Here is a 13,617-nt window from a genome sequence, read left to right on the forward strand (position 1 = left end):
CCCTCTGTCCTTACTCTCTTCTTGCTTTTGCTGGACAGGAAGATAAGGGTCCTGTGAAGCTGGATCATGATCCAAGAGTTGCTGTTTATACTGCATTAATTATAAACCATATCCAGCTCAAGGGTATAAATACACATTATAGGAACATTCTGCTATAGGGTCAAGTGTAAGACATTTGGGAGTGATCAGTTGGGTGCCATTTCCATATTTTGAGTTTTTTGGTTGACAGCATGCAAATAAGCAGACTTCTTTTACTTTTATAGTGCTTGGTGAACAGTGTGGTTAATTGAGTCAAACCACATGAGTCATCTTAGGAGAATTGGTATAGGCCATGTGTAAATTAAATAAGCTGGGCTAAAAGCTACTCTGCAGTAGGTAAAATATTTGTGATTAGTCTAGAGGAATCAAAAAAATAAGTTTAGTAAGAATTGTGGTTCATAGAGAGATGGGAATCATGATACCCTTAAACCTAGAATGACTAAAGCAATTGAGCCCAGCAACTGCTAGTGTATCTTGTCTCTGAAAGATCAGGGCACCTGTTCCCTTAATTGTGGATGTGAGAGGATCCTAAAGATTAGATAACGAATGAAACACTGTGGATGCATCCCTAGCCACCCTAGCAAATATCCTTGTAACACACACATCTCATTGGGATTTTAGAATTAATGGATTAATTAAATCTCACAACGCCAGGGGCCAATTTAATAGCATGAATGTCAATCTAGGGTATAGAAAACTAGAAAGAATCGGTACACCTCTGGGCTTGTTTTTCACAGTTGAATTATTGATTTGGTTGAGGCACTCCCAAGTCTCAGTTATGAAACAATGATTTACACATAATAGGTGTTCAATAAACATGAATGATTGATTGATGAGTTAAATCATGCACAGTTGCATTTATAAACAAATGACACAGATTTCTTGCTTATTAGCTTTGTGTAGAAAAGCTTTCTTCTCTTTCTTTCTTTTCTTTTTTGTTTGAGAAATAATTCCAAATACGTCTACAGAATAGGGAGTGGCATTCTTAGATTTGATGGGAAAAACATCTATATACAATATGTGTTTGGATGATATTACTATTTTAGGTGCATATTTAGCTGTGATATTTGTGATTTCACATTTGTATGAGAAGAAAAGTGCCAAATAATCTTGAAAAATTAAAATAAATCATTTGATCTTTTGACTCTGATATTTTAGAGGGAAACCATATTCTGTCACACTACTATCACATGTAAAATAATCACAATCAGAATCTTCAGAGAAATCTTTTATTTCTCTGTTTTCAGCTTTGTTCTCAGTATCTGAGACATTTCTATTTCTTTATGAGGAAAATACTCAGGGATGGGTCTGCATGCTTTCTCCAGTAAGCAGCTAAAATAATGGTGGAGATAATGAGTTTTAAGAAACTGTGAAATGTCGTAAATGAACACCAGACTATCAAAAATTCTGTGAAGGTTTACAGTGATGAATTAGAGGAAGGTGGAAATGCAGAAAATATCATGTATATGTATTTCTAACAGGAATGGATTTTCTAAAAATAAAATGTTTATTATTTTGAGTTTTCTGTCAGTTTTAATTTTAATTATTTTAAGAGTCTTAATTAGTTTGCAACCAATTTATGTGTACTTAAAACAATTTGTATTGCTTTTTAAGCAGTTAGGAGATACTAGAAATTTTAGAGATTGTGAATCTTGAATAAAATAGTAATCCTATCTCTAATACAGCTTTGTATTTAGTAATTGTATAAAATATTCCACCTATTTTAGAAATATAGACTCTAAATTTAACTACTAATAAAAACTTGGAGAAATTCTGGACTTAGGACTTCCTGTTCTATCACAAAGTATGAATTCTAACACATTATCCTTAAGAAATTATATTATTTTCTCAAATCTTTGCCTTTTATGATAAATTCTGAAATTCAAATGGTATACATTGTTACAAAATTTCTAAAAATTCAGTTAATTTACTCTAATAATTTTTTTTTTTTTTTTTTTTTTTTTTCTCTAGTTGTGGCAAGTGGGGGTCACTCTTCATCGCGGTGCGCAGGCCTCTCACTATCGCGGCCTCTGTTGTTGCGGAGCACAGGCTCCAGACGCGCAGGCTCAGTAATTGTGGCTCACGGGCCCAGTTGCTCCATGGCATGTGGGATTTTCCCAGACCAGGGCTCGAACCTGTGTTGTCTGCATTGGCAGGCAGATTCTCAACCACTGCGCCACCAGGGAAGCCCCTCTAATAATTTTTTTAAAAAAACTCAAATTTACTTTCATGAATCAAACTATTTATGAATGTTTAATTTTAAGCCAATTTTTAAATAATAAAATATTATTAAGAAAGGTAAGGTTTACGCTGTGTGCCTAGGACAATAGACTCAGCTCTTATTTGGAACAAGACTTGTTAAAATAAAACAAAACAAATTCACAAACACATCCATGGGACATGAAAAAATGGGAGATTGGTTGTGATCTTCAGAGGCACACCAGCAGTTTTATATAATATTGGCTCTGACGAAATAAATAATTAAACTGGGTTTTGCCCTCATATCTGCTAAACAAAATCCAGATAATTATAGATTCTTTTAAGTTTTCTATTCCTCATGTAAACATTCATGCTCTTAAATTGGTCCCCAGCATGCCAATGATTGCTCACAGACATTTCAAATATCATACAAAGGAATAAAATAATGCATGGAAAAGTCAGATGATGTCATCATTATGCCACCAGTTAGACAATCATAATTTGTCATTTGATGAAAGCGTGGAGTAGCAGTTATTAGATCCCTTCACGGTTGTGTTGGATACCCCATCTCTGTTTTCAGCCATTTGCCTTGACACCTCAGTAGAATTCCTAGTTTCTGGTAGAGCAGAAAGTCCCAGGTCCAAAGTTTCTCCAACTCAGACTATGCTGCCAATGACAGTGCAGTCCAGTAAACTCATAAAATCCACATTCTTCTGTGGTTCTATATGTTGTTTAGAATCATGTCTTTTCAGTTCCCCTTTGGATTAAATTCAAAGGTTCCAAGAGTGGTACTCCAAAATTGTCAAAATTTGATTAAATATGTATTGGTACAGTCATCAATTTTTTATATATTGATAGTCAAATTTAGTCAGGTTTTCTTTTTTTTTTTTTTGTCTTTGACTATTACAGTCTCCAAACTGATTTCCTGTTTCAGCTTTATCTCTCTCCTACCTAACTGCTGGTATTCTCTCTTTTTTAGATTTCTTTAATGGTTTTTCATTGTTTATAGAGTAGAGGCTAAGTTCATTTGCTTGGTATTCAAAGCTTTTCATGATTTGGCCTGTACCACTGGTTTTATTTCTTATCCCTCTCTGTCTTGTAAATTATTCTTTAGCATTCTAAACCTGCTTGTCCGTTTCCCTATTCACATGATGCTTTGTCTCTGTCACTTTGTTGAGGTATCTTTTAGCAGGAAAGTCTCCCTTTCTCTTTACCTAATTACTCCTACTCACCTTTTAAAACTCTGTCTTGACTCATTCCAGAGATTCTTTCTGGATAATTATTTCACCTCTAAACTGTATGCCTGTCCTTGATGCTTTTACAATATGTGTTGGAGTTCAAGTCCTGCCGGTAACTCCATCTTCTGTCTAGGCTTCTTTTCAAAGAAGATCTGTTAAAGAACAGTAGTCTAATGAGGAACAAAGGAACAATTTATTAATTACTGTGCATGTGCCTGATAATCTCCACTACCGGAAAAATTGGATTGGTGAACATAATTTAGGTCAAGAGGTTTAAGCCAGTTTCCTTCATTCTAATTCTCTGTGTAACCTCTTCCACCTCTATTGAATGGTGGCCCATGAGGACCACCTTTTTCTCTTTAAGTTTCAGCTACTTATCCATACAGCTGTTAGGGATAAATGGACTTTAAGATTTAAAGAAAAGGGACTTAGGATCAAAAGACCTGGCTTAGACATCTTGACCCAAGTCTCATTCTCCATAGCTGAGCCTCACCAGCTGACTTGGAATGCCAGTCCTCATCCAGGCCGTTCATTTAACAAAAGTGTTTGAGCACCGTCTATACCTCAGTATCTTCTGTTCTAGCCCCTGGAGATGTAATAGTGGAAAACATAGAGAAGAGAAGTCTTCCTCCCAACTCACATTTGTCTGAGGGTATAGAAGGGATTTGTGACTCATGAGATGTTTCATAATCTTCATTTATCATCGGTATCTCATGCAACTTATGAATCTCTTTAGATGCTGTCTTCTGTTTTCATTTTCCCTAGAGACACCATACAGTTGTCTCTCTGTTGCCTGTCAGTGTGGTTTTGTAAATACACAAGTGCCAAGTATGCTTGGCAAAATTGTACATGGTATTTGTTCTTATTTTGTATAGGTAATGTATATTTAACATAAAAAGCAGATAATACAGTTGAGAAAAAGAAAAAAAATTAAATAGAAAAAAATTTCCACAGTCCAGATAACATTTTATGACAAGGCCCCAAAATGTGAATAATCTGCTCAAGATGATAAAATTTGCATTACAGTTACAATTGAAATCAAATATTTCCTATATAACATGAAACTTCAGGTTTGCAATGATTATTATAGTGATAATGATGGTGATATCAAAATAGCAACTTTTTTTTATACATCTACTACATATCAGGCAGTGTAGTAGGCTGTTTATGTATCAAAACTCCACAACGGACTTTTAAAGTAGACATTATTATCCCTATTTTATAGATGTATAAATAGACTCAGAGGAATTAATACATTCCTTGAACATTTAGCTTTATTTACAAATATAACTTTTGAGAAGACATAGTTTGTATTTTATATACAAGTACACATAATTTGTCTAAATTCAGAATGGCTTCCAAAGGTCACAGGATCCTCAGCAAGAAATTTAGAGATAATTTCAAAATAATAACCCAAGAGGAGTTTAAAAGAATAACATAATCTTGTTTGATGAACAATTCCTCATGTCAGAATATCCCAGATTGGGAGACATAACAGCTATAGTGACTTGGCATTCGAATTGGGTGGGGTAGATTGTTGTTCTGTTGTGGGTAAGCCTTTTATAGTTTAAAAGTAATAATGTTTTTATTTAGAGAATGAATTGGATTTGGGGGCATGTATGTTACATGCTGCAATTTAAAATTTTTGGAGTTTCTTCGTATTTTTAAGAGTTCTTCAGTTTGAAAGACCAAGGCTTTCCTACAAATACCAGGCAAATTGCTCAGCAAGTTGTGCTGTCGATCACCTCTGGATAGAAATGCTCACAGAGTGCTGAAGTGTCCTTGTAATTTTACAACCTCTTTGAGTCATGTTTTTAGAACCCCAATCATTTTCAAACTGAAGCACTCTCAAAATTTTACAATTTTATGAGCAATGTAAAATTATTTCAGTATTTTATAACTTTATATTTTCATATAATTCTTAAAGAAAACGCATGCCCAATCTGTTTCCTAGTGTGATGATATGTGATTGTACAAATCACATCAAATTAGTTTTGAAGGCATTCAAAACTAATTGAAAAGAAAGGCATTATAATTTTAATAGACCTTCCAGAAATTAAAAAGCATTGGTTGAAAGTCTATCTTGATTTTTGTGAGTTAAAACAGACAAAACAAGAAATTAACTGACAACTTTACAAATAATCTTTATGAAGTAGGGTAACTGTGCCAGGTATAACAATGTAACAAAAGAAAGACATAAATCTTTTAGTGTTGGTCTGAAGAGACTGAAAGGGAGAAAAGCTAAGGTAACTACAATTTCCACAGCTTCCCTCTTCGCTACAAAATTATTCAGAAAAACAATGTGGGCTCATTTATATCCAGTGACCTTACTGTATGTCCTGGAGATATCACAGTTATCTTGTGCTATTAAGCTTTCTTTAGAAAATGTAAGATTAATATTAGTTTAATTGAAAGATTGAACAGAAACACTGACATCCATTCAACCAAATCATTAAATTCAACACTCCATATGGACACAAAGAACATCTAATTTATCCAATTAAAATAATTTCTGTGCCCTTCAAAGGTGCATTGCCATAACAAGCAATGAACCACTTTTTAATAATGCTACACTCTGTCCTCTTATGATGACTTTAACAGAAAAGAAGTATTTTATTTGATGAACTAGGTAAGTTGGGTCCTAAACCAACTAAAAAGAAAATAATAGCGCCTCCTTTAATAATGCTCCTGCTAGAAAATTTTGGCAAATAAATGTATTTACTTTGATGTCGGTTCCACATGAATTATTTTATTGGCAGGTTTATTTATTAATTATCCAGAGCAATGGTTTTGAGAAGCTCAAGCAAGCCTACTGAATAATAGATAATGCAGTCTTCCCAATAAGTCCATCAGGGATATTCAAGTTATTCCTGACATAATAAAAACTGTTCTGAAACAGAAGCAACTTAGGAAAAATATCTGAAAGTTGAATTCAAGTGCATATTAATGTAAAACAATTTTGCTATTTTTCTAAATAAACTGTGGGGGAAAAGTCCTCAACATCACAACAAAGATGGTATGGACTTCCAGGGAACTCTAATATAAAGTACCGAAGCAGAGAGAAGGTGGAAAGACTATCAAGTTCATTTCTCTTTTTTGGAAATAAATGGGAGATAATGTAGTTAGAAAAAACTTAAGCCTAAGAAAATTAAACATATTTTTGTGAGCAAATACGTAATCTAAATACATGTATGTTTCCTTACGTAGATGAGTTAAATCCCAGAACACTGATAGGATTTCCAGGCAGTATTGTAGAAAACTGAAGCTATGGAAGATTGGTGTTCCAATTTTTTGTATATTTTTCAAACTTAGAAAGAAAGGCAACTCCAGAAACTGTAGACCTACATTTTTGACCTACAGTTTTTAACTTAAGGCATTCTATATTATCTAAAATAATTCATGGATAGATAGAAAATAAAGTGATAACCACTATGAACTAGCTTGGGTCAAGTTCTACTAAAATATTATGGTTATTACTATTTTTGCTATGTTCACTAGACAGGCCAGTCAAAGAAACATGGTAGAATTGGTGTAACGTAATGAATGTCCAACAAGGCATTTAAGAGTGTCTGATGCTAAACTATTGAACAGTCTGGGGACATGTATCTTATGTGATAGCATAGGCAGGCAAGTTAGTAACTTATTGATTGAGTGGTTATATCCTAAATATGCTTCTTAATGGATTGATGTCTGTAAAAAGTATGATTTGTTATGGTGTGCTATGGGCTCTGTCTTTGGTCATCCCTTGGTCAATATCTTCATTAATGATTTGGATGAAGACAATGAATTGCATGCTAATCACTTTCAGAGGTAATGTGAAGGCAGAATAGAAAGAAGCTCCACAAAAAATTTAGCATTGCTTAGCATAGTAAAATCTACAATGTGTTTGTTAAGTAAATATGTTATTTCTCCAAAGAGATCCTAGTTGAGCAATGGGTTGAATCTGTAATAAAAATACTTAATTAGGAATAAAATGACAACATAAAAATGAAGGGTCATAGAGAAAGAGCATAATAAACGTACAAAGGATTTAGTCAATAACAAGGTAACAAGCTTCTCATGAGTTACCAGTGAGACTGAACCAGCCTGTCCTTACCATGAACCAGCCTGTCCTTACCACAGAAACTAATAAGAATTCTCATAATATCAATGTCTAATAAAGTACAATTTACAGATTGAGGAAGTGATGGCTCCACCCTATTTCATGCAGGTCAGGTCATAACTGGAATCCTATTCATTTCTAGGTACCAGTCTTCATATTGGACACGGACACTCTAGAGCAAATCTAGGGTGGAATGCAGTTGTGGAAACAATCATGTAGTTAAGATGTTTGTGCCAAATATTTCTCTGATATTATAAATTCATACATGATACTAATTTACAAAATGTAGGATCTTAACTTCTGTCCACTAAAATTTCATGTTCAATCTACCATTTCATAGAAACTACTTTCCACATGGTCATAGTGGCTTATGTTGCAATGAATCCAATGCTTAGAAAATTCTCACTTTTGACTTCTCAGTTGCATTTGACACTGTTGAACACTGTCTACTTTTTGAAATTCTCTTTCCTTGGCTTCTAGGACACCACAATCTCCTAACTTTCTTTCCATTTTTGACCATGGCTTCTCATATTTCTTTAAGGGCTGCTCCCCCCCACCTTAAATATTGGCATTCCTTACTCCTTTGTCCTGTTTCCTCTCCTCACATCACTGTGCCCTCTCTTCTTGGAATCATCTTTTAATGTCATCCATGTGCTGAGGGCTCCCTACTCTATATATCAGTCCCAAACCTCTCTCCTGAATTCTAGGCCCCCTTATCTAGTGACCTGTTGGACATCTCCACTTGGATGGAAATATACTTTGGTGAAAGGGAAGGAACCATTTTATTTCTCAAATGGCAATAAGCTAGTTGTTCCTACCTAATTATTCTGTTCTACTATAAACAAATGAAGGCATCCATGTCTTGTCTAAGGCTGTGTTCACAGCAATAGCTCATTGCCTGACCGAGTAGGCTTTTAATAAGTACTGGTTAAATGAATGGCTGAATGAATCAGTGACGGAATCATCAAGCTCAGACACTTTTCCATCATAATGCTTTCCACTGCAATTACCCTTGTCAAAACCACTATCATTTCCCACCTGGGATACAAGAGTAGAATCCCAGTTGATCTCTCTCAAAACCATCTTGCTTTTAGAAAGCTTTCATAAACCAATCCATATTTTATAAAGTAGCCAAAGCTAGCCTCCTAAAACACAGATCTGATCAGACCATGCTCCTGTTTAATATATTTAAATGGATTTCCACTATTCCTGAGCCTGATCTGCAGGAGCCCTATAATCTATTTCCTGCTTTCCTATTTATGACATTTCCCCATCACTTTTTATGCTACCAATATTCAGGATGTTTTACTTCTTTAAATGTGCCATATAATCTTTATTTCCCCCTGGCTGATTGTCTTCAGATCTTCGCATGAAGTTTCTTCCTCCAGGAGACCTTCCCTGATTTTTTTATTCCAAATTATGTTTCTTTTGGCTTCCAAAGATGATTTGTACTGCCTTATCATATCATTTATTCTTACAGATTTTCATAATATCTTGTTTAATTATAAATCTCCTTCACTAGATTGCACTCTGTGTAGGTCAGGGCCAGGATGATCTTGTCTATGTTAAGTCCCCTGCTCCTAGTACCTTGCCTTTCGCTCCTTAGGTGTGCAATTGTTGGATGCCTGAACAGAGCCACTACCGTGTGTTCACAGATTGCCCTTCCTGTTTCTCTTGGATTGTGCTATTCATCAAGAGTTGATACAATTTAATGCATGACAAAGAAAATCAAACACTATTAAAATCATTCTGTTTTGAAGTGCAGTAATATGTTTGTAGAACAGAGGTTTAATTAAAAATGAATGACTTATATAAAGAAATATAACAATTGGATTCACAGAACTGCAGTCCATAGACTATTAACTCTAGTATTCATAATGTATTGTGGCAAATAATATGTCTAAAAAGAGTTAGGAACAATATTTAAATAGGTTTGGTATTGTTTCAAGATTAGTTGGGGAATCAATTAAATAGAAAAGTTGAAAGAAAAAGACCAGTATACCTTATATAAATTATTCAGAATTTAGTATATAAGACTAAATTTTTGGTTTATGTATGTTTTAACTTAATTATTTTATTTACTACCACAGGAACCCTGTGCCATGGTTTGTGGCATAATGACATGTGAAAAAAATGATACTAAGAAAGGTTAACCTGTGCAAAATAAAGGGGTTACTAAGTATCGGGGTTGGACCTCAAACCTAAATCTTCTAACTCCTCACCCCATGTTTTATGCACTAGGCTAAATAGAATATCTTGTAACTCATTTTACATAATTTTCTGGTCCATTTGCTCTCTTACTTCAGTAAATGTGCTCCTCCATTGGTTCATTTACCACTACATTTTGCCATCTTTGTATCTCCATTTTAGCCCAGAGCAAACAACCCATTTCAAAAACACGTGGTTTCCATAAAATGTTAGGAAAGTGAGGGTAGAATGACCTTTATAGACCCAGCCATTTTCCTCCAGAAATGATAGGCAAATGAGTTGTATAGAAGAGTCAGTTTTGTTAATTAAGGGAAGATTGAAAACTCTACGAAAAGTTTGACATGTATATGATGCTTACCAAGTTCTAAATACTCTACATGCATTAGTTTATGTACTCCTCAAAATAACCATATGAAGTAGTTACTATTGCTACCCCCATTTTACAGATGAGGAAACTGAGGCACAGAGAGGTTCAGAAACTCACTTGAGGTGGTAAGTGTGTAGATGGGATTTTACTAGGGCCCAGAGTCTGTTTTTAACCACTATGGTAACCTGTTTCTCAGTAACTGTTTTTTCTTGATTTCCTTAGATCTCTTAAATTCACTTATTCAACAAACATTTATCAGACACTGAACATTGGTCAGGCACTGAAGGGGAAAATCACATATGGTTCTTGTTCTTCAGGAACTGTATTAGCTTATTTCTACTGTTATTGAATAGTCTGTGGAATACTTTTTTCTCTTCCTCAATTAGATGTCTAATGGAGGTCCAACTATATAACAAGATGAAAAATTGATGTTTGAAAAGTTGTTGTAGTATAACAGGTGAACTCATATAAAGTTTTCTTTATTGAAAAAAGAGACTGCATAGATTTAGATGTGCATTTTCTTTGTAAATATGGGTCTGAGCAACTGAGATTGCAGACATTAGGAGTGTAAATGGAGGAGGTTGGACTAACAAGGGAAGTGCATGAATGTATGTGTGTGCACACATGTGTGTGTGCTTGTGTGGTGTCAGTACAGGGACTAACAGGCTAGAAAGAGAAATTCAATTGCTGTTGCAAAAATTCTAGTGTTGTAAAGGTGAAAAAAGGTGAGGCTGACAACTGGGGAGGAGATGACTGGTGGTCCAAAATATAGGGAGGTAAAAACAAAAAGAAAAAAACAACTTTTAATAGCTATGAACCAATGACCACACAATAATCTTTGAAAGTTATAAAAATCCTCTGTAAGTAATTTTGTATGCAGAATAATAGTGATTAGAAAGAAAACATTCTAGAGAACATATATTATTAAAATATTCTTCAAATGGCTAAAGTATTAGTCATTAGTGAAATTTGCTTTCTTTATTGTTTTTCCATGTCCCACTCACTCTAACTGCTTCCTTTCTTCACTAATCCTTCTCTTCAACCTCCTTCCTGTAGTTGGTCTCTTTAGAAGAAATTAGACCTACCAGAATTGGCCCGTATGGCATACTGCAGGACCTTTGCCCACACTGTTGTACTCAACTGACGTTTTGTGGATCTGACTGCCTTAGTATAAATTCTGCCACTGAACAGCTGCACCTAGCAGGAACATCACATAAATTTCTGGGAAGTTCAATATTGGAAAGATGTCAGAAAATTGGAGTCAGTTCAGAAAAGAGTAACAACTGAAAAGAAACTGGGGGAAGGGGATGATTTATGAGGAGATAATAAAATAAATATATACTGTGCATCATCCTATACATATACAATACATAATTCTGCAATGGGAATATGTTAAATTAAGAAACCTATTAATTTCAATGAAATCTTCAAATATGTTTCAGCTGAGATATTTAACTTATTTAAAACTTGATTATTTCTTAGAAATTAGGAATTAATGATAATTATTTATCACCATTAATAACTGATAATACTTAGTATTCATTGTTTAAAATTCCTCGTAATTTTATAGAACTAGTAGTTTCTAGATGTTAACTGTGACACATCTAATTTTTCTTATTTTTTATTTTATTTTAAAATTTTTATTGGAGTATAGTTGATTTAAAATGTACGTTAGCTTGTGTTAGTTTTGGGTGTACAGCAAAGTGAATCAGTTATACATATACATACATTCACTCTTTTTTTTTTCTTTGCGGTACGTGGGCCTCTCACTGTTGTGGCCTCTCCCGTTGCGGAGCACAGGCTCCGGACGCGCAGGCTCATCGACCATGGCCCACGGGCCCAGCCGCTCCACGGCATGGGGGATCTTCCCGGACCGGGGCACGAACCCGTGTCCCCTGCATCGGCAGGCGGACTCTCAACCACTGCGCCACCAGGGAAGGCCCATTCACTCTTTTTTAGATTCTTTTCCCATATAGGCCATTATAGAGTATTGAGTAGAGTTCCTTGCACTATACCGTAGTTTCTTATTAGTTAGCTATTTTATATATAGTATGTTTTATTTTTAATGAACAAATGTTTATATTTAATGTTGATTAACCGAGCTCAGCAGTTAATGAAAAATAGCCAAAATTACACAGTTTGTGAATTTACTGAATGCAATGTCTGACACATATTAGGCTCTTATGAATATTTTTTAAACAAACAAATAAGTGCTAATAAATCATGTTGTCAAAAATGTTATATGTCTATATGTCTCAAGGAAGTAATTGCAAGATGAAAACTAAAAGTTTAGTTTTTTGTTAGCTTTCAAACCGGTGCATTTGTGCAGATAAAATTTAAATTCATCTGTCAGGTAATAAAATGATTGTTTTTTTAAAAATCATTTTTTAAAAATCTGAAATTGTTTTTAACACCTCAGTGTTCTTAGAAAGAATTGCTGTTTTGGTGATATTAAGGTTTCCACAGTCTAAAACTTGGTGTGTCTCTTTATTCATTTTGCAGTTTTATTTGTAAAGAAACGACAGATTTCCTTAGCGTGTTTTTGAAAAATAGCCTATGTGTTTATGGCTATTAAAAAGAGCATTTCCCCATTTTCATCTTCTAACTGGTTAAGGATAAAGTAGAGGAAAGCTGTGGGATTTTGTTTATATAGATATCTACTCAATGACAGAATTATGTTACTAATTCAGCGTTTATTCTTATTTTCTCTTGTGTTTTCATATTTGATGCAAACAAGAGTGTTGTTCTCCTCCTCTTCAACAGTTATATTGCTTATTTACCTTTCATATGTAATTATAGAGCAATGTTAAATACTATCCAGATTAATGATAATATTAATGGTGAGGGTTGTGATGGAGTTTAGTATGCATGTTGCTAGTGTTTCACATTTAGGAGGAATTTAGACCAATCACTCTTTTTTTTTTTTTAATTGAAGTATAGTTGACTTACAATATTGTGTTAGTTTCAGGTATACAGCAAAATGATTGAGTTATATATACATGTATTTTTTTCAGATTCTTTTCCATTATAGGTTATTACAAAATACTGACTAGGGTTCCCTGTGCTGTACAGTAAATTCTTGTTGCTTATCCATGTTATATATATAGTAGTGTGTATCTGTTAATTCCATACTCCTAATTTATCTCTCCCCCCTCCCTTTTGGTAACCATAAGTTAGTTTCCTATGTCTGTGAGTCTGTTTCTGTTCCGTAAATGAATTCATTTGGATTATTTTTTAAATTCCACATGTAAGTGATATCATATAATATTTGTCTTTCTCTCTCTGACTTACTATTCTGTAGGTCCATCCATGTTGCTGAAAATGGCAATATTTTATTCTTTTTTATGGCTGAGTAATGTTCTATTGTACATATATATACCACACTGTCTTTACCCATTCATCTGTCAATGGACATTTAGGTTGCTTCCATGTCTTGGCTATCGTAAATAGTGCTGCTGTGAATA

Source organism: Lipotes vexillifer, unplaced genomic scaffold, assembly GCF_000442215.2.
Source record: "Lipotes vexillifer unplaced genomic scaffold, Lipotes_vexillifer_v1.1 scaffold185, whole genome shotgun sequence".
NCBI lineage: Eukaryota > Metazoa > Chordata > Mammalia > Artiodactyla > Lipotidae > Lipotes > Lipotes vexillifer.